General features: G+C 43.5%; 1 non-coding gene across 1 annotated transcript; it reads right to left on the bottom strand.

The window, feature by feature from the left end:
- Window positions 1–419: 419 nt before the first annotated feature.
- trnai-aau lies at window positions 420–493 on the bottom strand. Its single transcript has one exon. It is a non-coding gene; the product is annotated as a tRNA-Ile (tRNA).
- Between the last annotated feature and the right edge of the window lie 393 nt (window positions 494–886).

The raw sequence follows: 886 nt of genomic DNA, 5'->3' as shown, positions 1-886 counted from the left end.
AAGGTGATTGACTGCAATCTTGCATGGCTTCAGGACCTGCACGCCTCCAGGACTCTGAGGCGAGCAGGAAAGACTGCAGCAGCTGACGCCTCCCATCCCGGTCACAAACTGTTTCAGACTCTCCCCTCTGGCAAGAGGCTGCGGTCCATCAGGACCAAAACCTCTCGCCACAAATATTTGTTGTTAATTGTAAGTTGTTGTTGTTCCATTTTTTTATATTGTCAGTTGTATTATTTTTCTCTATTCTACATATATAACTTGCATTTGTTTATTACATATCTCTACATCTATTTATGTCAGCTGTATGTCTGTCTGCGTGTAGCACCTCAACACCAAAGCAAATTCCTTGTATGTGTAAGAAGGTACTTGGCAACAAAGCTCCTTCTGATTCTGACGTCGAGTTGTTAAATGGACAGCACTGGCCAGTATGGGGGTTGAACCCATGACCTTGGCGTTATTAGCACCACGCTCTAACCATCTGAGCTAACCGGCCTGCTGTGAGGTGCTTCTTTCTTTCTTTTTGCTAAGAAAATTCAATGCATAAAACAACAGGGACAGACTAAAACAGACAATGGCTCCATACTGGATGTTAAGTCATGTGTGACCACCTTCCAGGTGAGCAGTACACTCAAAACCTTTGACCTGAGCCGCCTGCTTTTGTGGTTCTTTTTTTAAACAATTTGTCCTCCAGAAGTAAAAAAAAAAGAAACGGACAAGTTTTGGATGTTGAGTCGTGTGCAAAGTGGCCCCAAGTCTATGCAAGCACAAATTGTTTAAACTTGAAAATCCTCACTTCTTATAGGGTCTGTCGCGATGGCTTTAAGTATTTCTCCATAAATAACGGAGGGGCCTTCAACCACGAAGGGACTCGAACCCTCAATCTTCT

The sequence above is a fragment of the Micropterus dolomieu genome, unplaced genomic scaffold, assembly GCF_021292245.1.
Source record: "Micropterus dolomieu isolate WLL.071019.BEF.003 ecotype Adirondacks unplaced genomic scaffold, ASM2129224v1 contig_7288, whole genome shotgun sequence".
Lineage (NCBI taxonomy): Eukaryota > Metazoa > Chordata > Actinopteri > Centrarchiformes > Centrarchidae > Micropterus > Micropterus dolomieu.
Note: the sequence above shows the minus strand (reverse complement) of the source record. Positions and strands in the feature narration are given on the sequence as shown.